Here is a 10504-nt window from a genome sequence, read left to right on the forward strand (position 1 = left end):
AAAAAATATTGTCATTGAATCCCACAAAAATCATCCCAAAAAATATTCTTTACCCATTGAAATAAACATGCATGCCTGGTCAGCAGCTGCAGCCATTTAAAGACAGGACCTGCGCCTGTGTACAGAAGCATAACTTGAACAACCTGGACCCAAATGCAAAATCTTTAACCAAGCCCCTGATCTGCCATGTGTCATTTAACCCCTAACAAATGTCTATGACACTTTTACTCACAGGCTGTGCCTGCCCTATAACTGGCAGTCAATGGCTGTGAGTTGCAGCCATTATCTGTTTCTAACAGTCGCTGCTGGAGCAGAACTCCACCCTCGGCTGTTAACCTGCTAAATGCCGCTGTCTTCTCTGACAGCAGCATTAACAGTGCGCAGACATAGGGGAGAATTATGCTAAACATCCATCGACCGCCCGTGAACATGATCGCTGTGCTCCTATACTCCCTGACAGAAGTAATGTCGCTTATCCATGTTATGTAAATAAAAGCTTATAACCTGACGTTAAATTCATCCATTGGTTGTATAAATTATTCTTTTGAAAGCTGAAACCCTCTGAAATGTGGTCTAGGTTAAGAAAATAAATTGGCATCAATGCAGAAATATTGATCAGTTAATGGACACAAAATGGTCAGATTTTGGCAAGACTAAAGTTTTGTCGCCTGGTCATATAATGCACCCAATCCTAGTTTACATCCTCACCTGTGCTCAGTAAATGATCGGGTAATTAGTGTGTGTGTATAAAAAGAAACCCAGCACCCCAGACCTTCACTTGAACTGCAACTTGAGCTCTGACAACATGTCAAAAATCCACCCGGTGACCAAAGCTTGGATTATCAAGAGGCTGAAGACCAGATCCACTGCAGAGGTGGCTGGCACCTTTAATGTGTCTCAGCGTCAAGTACAAAGAATTAAAAAAAAGATTTGAAGAGACGTGAGATGTGTTTGACAAGCCCAGGTCTGGCAGACCCCACAAGACAGCTGCTCAGGAGGAACGTTTGTTAGTTAGAAAATCCAAAGCAAGCCACTCTTCCAGTGCAGCAGAGCTCCAACAGGCCTGGTCACCTCAAGTCCCTGTGTCAACTAGAACAGCTTGTAGGATTCTGTCTCGAAATGGCCTCCATGGTCGAATCAGTGCCCAGAAGCCAGCACTAAAAAAATGGCAAATGAAAAACCATGTGGCATTTCCAAAGTCCCACAGCCTGCTAAACAGATGGACACTGGAAAAGTGGCAGAAGGTGGATTTCTCTGATGAATCTTCAGTAGAATTACACCACAGCTGCCGCAAATACTGCAGGAGACCTACTGGAGCCCGTGTGGATCCAAAATACACCCAGAAAACAGTTAAATTTGGTGGTGGAAAGATCATGGTCTGGGGTCACATTCAGTATGGGGGTGTGCAAAACATTTGCAAGGTGGAAGACAATATCAATAGCCTAAAATATCAAGAAGTATTAGCTACCTCTTATATTCCAAATCATAAAAGGGGTCAAATTCTGCAGGAGGATGGTGCTCCATCTCATACATCCATCTACAACAAAGTTCCTCCAGGCAAAAAAGATCAAGGTGCTCAAGGACTGGCCAGCCCAGTCACCAGACATGAACATCATTGAGCATGTTTGGGGTAGGATGAAAAAGGAAGCTTGGAAGACAAAACCAAAGAATCTAGATGAACTCTGGGAGGCATGTAAGACTGCATTCTTTGCTATTCCTGATGACTTCATTAACAAATTGTATGAATCATTGTTGAACCACATGGACGCAGTCCTTCAAGCTCATGGAAATCACACAAAATATTAAATATGACTCTAATAGCACCAAAACTTCATTCACCAATGTTATGCAACATATATTTGTATTTTAAGTTAATTATTTGTTTGAGTATCACATCAATTTCTGTGGGCGCCAAACTTTTTTCTTGCCAAAATCTGACCATTCTGTGTTCATTAACTGATCAATATTTCTGCATTGATGCCGATTTGTTTTCTTAACCTAAACCACATTTCGGAGGGTTTCAGCTTTCAAAAGAATAATTTATACAACCAATGGATGAATTTAACGTCAGGTTATACGCTTTTATTTACATAACATGGATAAGCGACATAACTTCTGTCAAAAAATGAAGAGATAAAATGCCAATAATACTGAGACAGGAAAAAACACTGGACAAGTTTGGTATTATCGGAATTGTACTGATGAGGAGAATCATATTGCCAGGTCATTTTTCTGATACAACAATTCCTAAAAAACTGTCAGAATTGTATTTTTTTTCCTAGATTTATCGCACTTGGATTTTTTTGTCCTGTTTTTCAGTACACTATGTGCTAAAACGAATGGAGGAATTCAAAAGTACAACTTGTCCCACAAACAACAAGGCTTCATATGTCTATGTGGACTGAGAAATTTAGAAAAAAAGTAATGGCTATTGAAAGAAGAGGAGGAAAAACTGAAAATGCAAAAAATGTATATTGGCCATGTCACGGAAGGGTTAAAATACTTGAATTTTATTATGGAGCATAGGGGCTTCTCGGCTACCCCAAGCATCGGGGTCTCATGACACAACTCACTCCTTATAACTATGTTCATTGGTTGTGTCTGGTACTGCGCTTCAGTTCAGTACTTTTCACTTGCAGTACCAAACATGGCCACCTGCACAGGGATGGCACTGTTACGTCAAGTACAGTAGTTAAGATTTCAGACCTTACCTATCATACACTACTGCTTATCCAAAAACCTGAGAACAGTTTTCTCTTCACCCACAGGTTTTAGCTCAATGCTTTGTAACTTGAAACATGTTATTGTGATTGTTCCTATTTTGCTGGAAGGCAAAATCTTTGATATCATCAGACGTGTGTACGGCACATTAGAGGGCCTCTCTGAAGCGACAGTTTACTGCTCAGGGCTAATAGACAGTGTGTTACATATTTCATGATCGCATATGCCACAATACTCAGGAAAACAATTGTAAGTGCTTCAGAAGGGTTAATTCTGAAAGTTCATACAGAGTCTACACTGCTCATTATCATAGTATAACTATCTGGTAATTACTTGATATTTTTATTTTTTGTACTGGTGGTTTCCTTGCTGCACTGGACAACACCTCTACTTACTTATATATTTACTTTTTGATGAGCAGCTGAAGACTCAGGGTAGCAGTGTAAAGTATGGTGGAAATGGAGCAGACTAGTCTTGTATAGTAAAAGTACATAAATTCATACATCCACACACAAGCGCGTGACATACAGTTAAGCCCATATGTATTTGTACAGAGACATTTTTCTAATTTTGGTTATAGACATTACCACAATGAATTTTAAACAAAACAATTCAGATTCAGTTGAAGTTCAGACTTTCAGATTTCTGCAGTCTGAACTTCAACTGCATCTGAATTGTTTTGTTTAAAATTCATTCTCTTTTTAGGCCCTGGTGGTATGCCATATACCGTGGTGCCCCCGTTTTGTCTTATTTAAACAGTGTCTTGTATATGTGGTGCTCTTCTTTGACCACATTTTCTGGGAGTTGGCACACGGTATCTTGATAACTACTGTATAGGACTACTTTGGTATATTGGTTATTGTATAATCATGGATTTGGCAGCTAGAGAGGCTGCATGGAGCAATCAGGCCAATGGTATTTTTAATGGGGACTTTGCCGGTGATCCGCCCAATGGGGCAGACCTTGATGATTTTCACCTGGTAACCAAGGAACTCATTAATCTACACAAGGCACTTACTAAATCGTGGTGGAACGTCAAAACATTGGAGGAGTACAAAAAGGCGGGACTGGTTCCCAGAGGCCTTAGGGTACAGATTTTCCCGGCATGGGAAGTAGAGGGTACATTCCAAAACACCTGGGAGTCTGGACTGTTGAGGTGTTCCTTTATTATAATTGATATGTTGTTGGAGCACGATCAGGCTGTACTGAGGACACTAAGAGATAAGATCAAAGTCTGTGAGGAGAAATTAATTAAATATGACAAAATAACACAGGTGGAACCTTTTCAAATACAATTGAAAAACACTATAGATGCCTTTGAGAAGGAAGTTATAACTAAGAAGAAGCAGAAATATAGGAGGGATCAACTTGATGTAAAAAATGGACGAGCCTATAGGTGGGTGCACAGGGGAAATAAGAGGCCCAGTGCACCTATAGGCACAGTGACTGCTAATTCTAACACCACGTCTGATGTACCATCAAGCGATGATTTTTTATCTTCGGAACTGAGCGACATCGAAGGCGCCACAGGAGGGGCCGCAGGAGGAGGCATGGCTCCAAAGAAACACATGAGAAATTACAAAGCTTGGCCACCCAGGAGTCAACGAGAGACCCGACAGAACAAGAAACGCCAATACTAGATATTGAAACACGGTGTCCACCATCTGTTGGTAAGCTACAAATTATCAATTTGTCAAATTATGTCCTGTCTGAGGCTGAGGTCTCGGTATTGGAAAAGGGTTTGTCCTTTTGCCCTACTAGTGGCTTGGACAAATTTACTTTTATTAAAGACGTGTATCTGTTTTGCAGACAGCTTACTTTTAAGGTTCTTTTTCATCGAACCTCGGATATGGATGACCTCTCCATCTGTGACAGACAAATCCTGCGGGACCTATTGGACTTATTGGACGAGGGAGAGGAAGGCCCTATTAGACGTAAGTTCACTGGCCGGTTACCATCCCAAGCCACTCCCCCGTTTACATTATGCCCAGCAGTTCAATGTTTTTTTGATGCTGTATATAGGGAGGTTTTACAACTTAAATTGGACCCCATTAGGGGTAGAAACATCAGCAGGGATGAACAGTCTATTATAACAAGATTGGGTTCCAATAGGGACTTTGTAATCCGGGAGGCGGACAAGGGGGGTAACCTGGTCATTTGGCCAGTTCACCTCTATATTCAGGAGGCTATGCGTCAGCTTGGTAACGCAGATTGTTACCAGATTCTCCCCTCTGACCCCACAGGTGTCTTTCAGGCAAAACTTAATCGGCTTTTGGACAGTGCATTTGCACATAACATCATTAACAAACGGGAGAAAGAGTTTTTAACCAATCAACACCCTAGGACTCCAACTTTCTACATGCTCCCCAAGGTCCACAAGTCCTTGGAGGCCCCACCAGGTAGGCCAATTGTGTCGGGGATAGGGGGATTACATGAGCGACCTTGCATCTATATTGACTTTTTTCTTCAACCCCTTGTCCTTAACCTGCAGTCTTATATTAGAGATTCAACTTCTCTTATTTCATTATTGCAGGATTTGGAGGTGCCAACCAATACATGGCTTGTCACTCTGGACGTAGAGTCTCTTTACACGTGCATAAGTCACGACTTGGGGACACAAGCTGTAGCATACTTTTTGGATTTGAATACATCAGGAGACAGGGGACATGATTCTTTTCTGTTGGACCTCTTGTTCTTTGTCTTGGATAGAAATTTCTTTACTTTCGACCGCGCCTTTTACAGGCAAGTGAGGGGGACTGCCATGGGGGCACGGTGTGCCCCGGCTTATGCCAACCTCTTTTTGGGGTGGTGGGAGGCGACCAGGGTGTACTGTCTGGAGGGATATGCCAAGCATGTTATCAAATGGCTACGGTATATTGATGATATTTTGTTCCTCTGGACAGGCACCCTGGAAGAGTGTCAGGACTTTGTCAATACATTGAATGACAATCCTTGGAACATTCGACTGACATCCCAATACTCCCAAGGCGACATCGAATTTCTGGACCTTAAACTCAGTGTAATGGAAACAAGGATTGTGACTACTCTTTATCGGAAACCTACGGCCACCAACAGCCTTCTTCACTTCACTAGTTTCCATCCCCAACATCTCAAAAGAGGAATCCCCAAGAGACAGTTCTATAGAGTGAAGAGGAACTGCAGTCGTGTGGGGGACTTTGAGGAACATTCCCGGGAGCTCACTACACGGTTTCGTGAACATGGTTACCCACACAAGGTAATATCACAGGCTTTTGTTGCGGCAAAAAGTAGTGACAGGGCGGGCCTGTTACAAACTCGGGCCAAAACCACCAACAAACCCCTTGGGGTAATTACTGCCTACAATAATCAATGGAAGGATGTAGGGAATATCCTCTCCAAGTATTGGGGCATTTTACGGAGCGAGTCCAGACTCCTTCCCCACATTGCTGCTCAGCCTAGTTTAATAGCTAGGAGGGCAAGAAACCTGAGGGATTGTCTGAGCCACAGTCATTTTCAGCGGCCCACAAAAAGACTAAATAGGGGGGCCAGACTAGTGGGGACATTCCCTTGCGGGAATTGCAATATATGCCCTTTCATGGTTGGTAATGAGCCCATTACTGTATCCTCTTTGCCTTTACAGATCACCACCAAGGCATATTTCAACTGCAAATCCCGTAATCTGGTATACGCACTTATTTGTCTGTTGTGAAATTGGATTTTGGGCTCCCCTGGTGGCCACTGGTGGAATTGAACTGGTGTGCATCATCCTCTCTGTTCACCTGTTTCCATCAGGATGTGGGAGTCGCTATTTAGCCTTGCTCCTCTGTCACTTCCATGCCGGTCAACATTGTAATCAGAAGCCTTTCTGTGCATGTTCCTGCTGCTAGACAACTCCCAGCTGAGTTGGACTTGGTCCTTGTTTGTTTTTGCATTTTGTTCCAGTTCACAGCTGTAGTTTCGTTTCTGTGTCTGGAAAGCTCTTGTGATCTGAAATTGCCACTCTGATGTTATGAGTTAATACTAGAGTCTTAAAGTAATTTCAGGATGGTATTTTGATAGGGTTTTCAGCTGACCATGAAAGTGCCCTTTCTGTCTTCCTGCTATCTAGTAAGCGGACCTCAATTTTGCTAAACCTATTTTCATACTACGTTTGTCATTTCATCTAAAATCACCGCCAATATTTGTGGGGGCCTCTGTCTGCCTTTCGGGGAAATTTCTCTAGAGGTGAGCCAGGACTATATTTTCCTCTGCCAGGATTAGTTAGTCCTCCGGCCGGCGCTGGGCGTCTAGGGATAAAACGCAGGCTACGCTACCCGGCTACTGTTAGTTGTGCGGCAGGTTTAGTTCATGGTCCGTTTAGTTTCCATCCTTCCAAGAGCTAGTTCGTATGTTTGCTGGGCTATGTTCTCTTGCCATTGAGAACCATAACAGTTTGACCGGCCATAAAGGGTTAAATTAATTGACAGAGAAAGGAGAGAAAAGAGAAGTCTGCTGAAGATTTTTTTTTTTTTTTTTTTTTTCCCTCAGTTCTGAGTGTGCTTGTAATTGAATCTCTTGCAAGTCTGCCTATATTGCAGCCTTTCTCTCTCTCTCTCCTTCTAATCCTGGAATGGCTCTGTGTTCACCTGTTTAAAATGGATATTCAGAGTTTAGCTGCAGGTTTGAATAATCTCACCACGAAAGTTCAAAACTTACAAGATTTTGTTGTTCATGTTCCTATATCTGAACCTAGAATTCCTTTGCCTGAATTTTTCTCGGGGAATAGATCTTGCTTTAAAAATTTCAAAAATAATTGCAAGTTGTTTTTGTCCCTGAAATCTCGCTCTGCTGGAGATCCTGCTCAGCAGGTCAGGATTGTGATTTCTTTGCTCCGGGGCGACCCTCAGGATTGAGCTTTTGCATTGGCTCCAGGGGATCCTGCGTTGCTCAATGTGGATGCGTTTTTTCTGGCCTTGGGGTTGCTTTATGAGGAACCTCAGTTAGAACTTCAGGCGGAAAAGGCCTTGATGTCCCTATCTCAGGGGCAAGACGAAGCTGAAATATACTGCCAGAAATTCCGTAAATTGAACGGCAGAATTTTAGACGAAAAAATGGGTTGTGCTTCTATTGCGGTGATTCAACTCATGTTATATCAGCATGCTCTAAGCGTACTAAGAAGCTTGATCAGTCTGTTTCAATTGGCACTTTACAGTCTAAGTTTATTCTATCTGTGACCCTGATTTGTTCTTTATCATCTATTACCGCGGATGCCTATGTCGACTCTGGCGCCGCTTTGAGTCTTATGGATTGGTCCTTTGCCAAACGCTGTGGGTATGATTTGGAGCCTCTTGAAACTCCTATACCCCTGAAGGGGATTGACTCCACCCCATTGGCTAGCAATAAACCACAATACTGGACACAAGTAACTATGCGGATTAATCCGGATCACCAGGAGATTATTCGCTTTCTTGTGCTGTATAACCTACATGATGTGTTGGTGCTTGGATTGCCATGGCTGCAATCTCATAACCCAGTCCTTGACTGGAAAGCTATGTCTGTGTTAAGCTGGGGATGTAAGGGGACGCATGGGGACGTACCTGTGGTTTCCATTTCATCATCTATTCCCTCTGAGATTCCTGAATTCTTGACTGAATATCGTGACGTTTTTGAAGAACCTAAGCTTGGTTCATTACCTCCGCACCGGGAGTGCGATTGTGCCATAGATTTGATTCCGGGTAGTAAATACCCTAAGGGTCGTTTATTTAATCTGTCTGTGCCTGAACATGCTGCTATGCGAGAATATATAAAGGAGTCCTTGGAAAAGGGACATATTCATCCTTCGTCATCTCCCTTAGGAGCCGGTTTTTTCTTTGTGGCTAAGAAAGATGGCTCTTTGAGGCCGTGCATTGATTATCGGCTTTTGAATAAAATCACGGTTAAATATCAATATCCGTTGCCACTGCTGACTGATTTGTTTGCTCGCATAAAGGGGGCCAAGTGGTTCTCTAAGATAGATCTTCGTGGGGCGTATAATTTGGTGCGAATTAAGCAGGGGGATGAGTGGAAAACCGCATTTAATACGCCCGAGGGCCACTTTGAGTATTTGGTGATGCCTTTTGGTCTTTCAAATGCCCCTTCAGTCTTTCAGTCCTTTATGCATGACATTTTCCGTGATTATTTGGATAAATTTATGATTGTGTATCTGGATGATATTTTGATTTTTTCGGATGACTGGGACTCTCATGTCCAGCAGGTCAGGAGGGTTTTTCAGGTTTTGCGGTCTAATTCCTTGTGTGTGAAGGGTTCTAAGTGCGTTTTTGGGGTTCAAAAGATTTCCTTTTTGGGATTTATTTTTTCCCCCTCTTCCATCGAGATGGATCCTGTCAAGGTTCAGGCTATTTGTGATTGGACGCAACCCTCTTCTCTTAAGAGTCTTCAGAAATTTTTGGGCTTTGCTAACTTTTATCGTCGATTTATTGCTGGTTTTTCTGATGTTGTTAAACCATTGACTGATTTGACTAAGAAGGGTGCTGATGTTGCTGATTGGTCCCCTGCTGCTGTGGAGGCCTTTCGGGAGCTTAAGCGCCGCTTTTCTTCCGCCCCTGTGTTGCGTCAGCCTGATGTTGCTCTTCCTTTTCAGGTTGAGGTCGACGCTTCTGAAATCGGAGCTGGGGCGGTTTTGTCGCAGAGAAGTTCAGATTGCTCCGTGATGAGACCTTGTGCTTTTTTCTCGCGTAAATTTTCGCCCGCCGAGCGGAATTATGATGTTGGGAATCGGGAGCTTTTGGCCATGAAGTGGGCTTTTGAGGAGTGGCGTCATTGGCTTGAGGGGGCTAGACATCAGGTGGTGGTATTGACTGACCACAAAAATCTAATTTATCTTGAGTCCGCCAGACGCCTGAATCCTAGACAGGCGCGCTGGTCGTTGTTTTTCTCTCGGTTTAATTTTGTGGTGTCCTACCTGCCGGGTTCTAAGAATGTTAAGGCGGATGCCCTTTCTAGGAGTTTTGAGCCTGACTCCCCTGGTAATTCTGAACCTACAGGTATCCTTAAGGATGGAGTGATATTGTCTGCCGTTTCTCCAGACCTGCGGCGGGCCTTGCAGGAGTTTCAGGCGGATAGACCTGATCGTTGCCCACCTGGTAGACTGTTTGTTCCTGATGATTGGACCAGTAAAGTCATTTCTGAGGTTCATTCTTCTGCGTTGGCAGGTCATCCTGGAATCTTTGGTACCAGGGATTTGGTGGCAAGGTCCTTCTGGTGGCCTTCCCTGTCTCGAGATGTGCGAGGCTTCGTGCAGTCTTGTGACGTTTGTGCTCGGGCCAAGCCTTGTTGTTCTCGGGCTAGTGGATTAATGTTGCCCTTGCCTATCCCGAAGAGGCCCTGGACGCACATCTCGATGGATTTTATTTCGGATCTTCCTGTTTCTCAGAAGATGTCTGTCATCTGGGTGGTGTGTGATCGTTTCTCTAAGATGGTCCATTTGGTTCCCCTGCCTAAGTTGCCTTCTTCTTCCGAGTTGGTTCCTCTGTTTTTTCAAAATGTGGTCCGTTTGCATGGTATTCCGGAGAATATCGTTTCTGACAGAGGTACCCAATTCGTGTCTAGATTTTGGCGAGCATTCTGTGCTAGGATGGGCATAGATTTGTCTTTCTCGTCTGCTTTCCATCCTCAGACTAATGGCCAGACCGAGCGGACGAATCAGACCTTGGAGACATATTTGAGGTGTTTTGTGTCTGCAGATCAGGATGATTGGGTTGCTTTTTTGCCTTTAGTGGAGTTTGCCCTCAATAATCGGGCCAGTTCTGCCACCTTGGTGTCTCCC

General features: G+C 43.6%; 1 long non-coding RNA gene across 1 annotated transcript; it reads left to right on the forward strand.

Annotated features, from left to right (window-relative positions):
- The first annotated feature begins 4618 nt into the window (after nt 1–4618).
- On the forward strand, nt 4619–5456 carry LOC143789950 (uncharacterized). The gene is made up of 3 exons (XR_013219506.1): nt 4619–4655; nt 4965–5120; nt 5255–5456. It is a non-coding gene; the product is annotated as an uncharacterized LOC143789950 (long non-coding RNA).
- Nucleotides 5457–10504: the final 5048 nt, after the last annotated feature.

This window comes from Ranitomeya variabilis, chromosome 1 (genome assembly GCF_051348905.1).
Source record: "Ranitomeya variabilis isolate aRanVar5 chromosome 1, aRanVar5.hap1, whole genome shotgun sequence".
In the NCBI taxonomy this organism is placed as follows: Eukaryota; Metazoa; Chordata; class Amphibia; order Anura; family Dendrobatidae; genus Ranitomeya; species Ranitomeya variabilis.